The sequence below is a fragment of the Octopus bimaculoides genome, chromosome 30, assembly GCF_001194135.2.
Source record: "Octopus bimaculoides isolate UCB-OBI-ISO-001 chromosome 30, ASM119413v2, whole genome shotgun sequence".
NCBI lineage: Eukaryota > Metazoa > Mollusca > Cephalopoda > Octopoda > Octopodidae > Octopus > Octopus bimaculoides.
In genome coordinates this window covers 7,423,326-7,424,345 of record NC_069010.1, presented here as the reverse complement: position 1 = coordinate 7,424,345, position 1,020 = coordinate 7,423,326, and the positions used below count along the sequence as shown (strand labels likewise).

The window sequence follows — 1,020 nt, the reverse complement described above, 5'->3', positions numbered from 1 at the left end:
ACATTGTTTTGTCATGGTATAAAAGATGGGTTACAGCAAATATTCTGCTCAATACCACAGATTTGCTAATGGCCTGATGCAGTACCAGGCAGTGGCTCTCATGGCTTCTGATTTTAACTGATTGGAAGTGTTATCATGTTCATTGTTTTGTCTTGGTATAAAAGATGGCCTACAACAAATATTCTGCTCAATACCACAGATTTGCTTGTCAGTTGTTTGACCTTAACCAGTTGAGCATGTCCCTTGGTGGCTGACGATATGTGCATCTCTGATCACGAGCAGAAGTAGTGGGGGAGCATCATAGCCATGTGCTGAGAGGAATTCTTTGGGGTTTGGCTAATTCACTTCTGGAAACATGGGTGTGTTGCTCAACACCCTTAAACGAACCTTTATTCAGGGACCTTCATATATTTGTGCCCCAGCGTCACTCTGCTCACTCACTCAATAATAACAATAACAACAATAACAACAATAATAATACTTACTGGTAAGATGGGACGAAAATAATGGCAATATGGACTAAGTACAGGGTTCGTAGTTCTGTTAGTCTAAATTGTGGAATTGCATCATATTGGTCTACTTGATAAATTTGCTTTAGGGGGAGAGGTCAATAGGGAAAAGGGTACAGAGGTCAGGGGTCGGGTGGTAGGCGGCGTGGAGGAAGGTCAGAAAATAAAGAGAGCGGTACGAATATCTACTACTACTGCTGCTGCTGCTGCTGGCTGCCATGATGGTGGAGGCAGTGATCGTGACAGGAGAAGTGGCAGCTTCTCTGCTTAGGAGGGGGGGGCGAGGGGTCAGGGTCTAGAATGGAGCGGAGCAAAAAAAAAAAAAAAAGAAAGAAACAGAAGGGAGAAGGTGGTGTTGGGTAGGGTAGGGTAGGGGGTGTCTAGTAGGAAGTCAGTGGAAGGGTGGGATGGGGTTGGAAAAAAGGTGATTTTAGGGCGAGGGTTTGTTTAGTAATGCTGGTAATAAGGGTAGTGATGATAGTAGGGGTAGTGGTATGGGTAGGAGGGATAC

The 1,020-nt window shown here is 44.7% G+C and overlaps 1 long non-coding RNA gene across 1 annotated transcript in view; it reads right to left on the bottom strand.

Moving 5' to 3' along the window:
- Positions 1-1,014, bottom strand: part of LOC106874993 (uncharacterized) — a 2,363-nt gene extending 1,349 nt beyond the window's left edge. Inside the window, exon 1 of the long non-coding RNA XR_001410070.2 lies at positions 486-1,014. This is a non-coding gene — a long non-coding RNA (uncharacterized LOC106874993). The remainder of the gene's footprint in view (positions 1-485) is intronic.
- Positions 1,015-1,020: the final 6 nt, after the last annotated feature.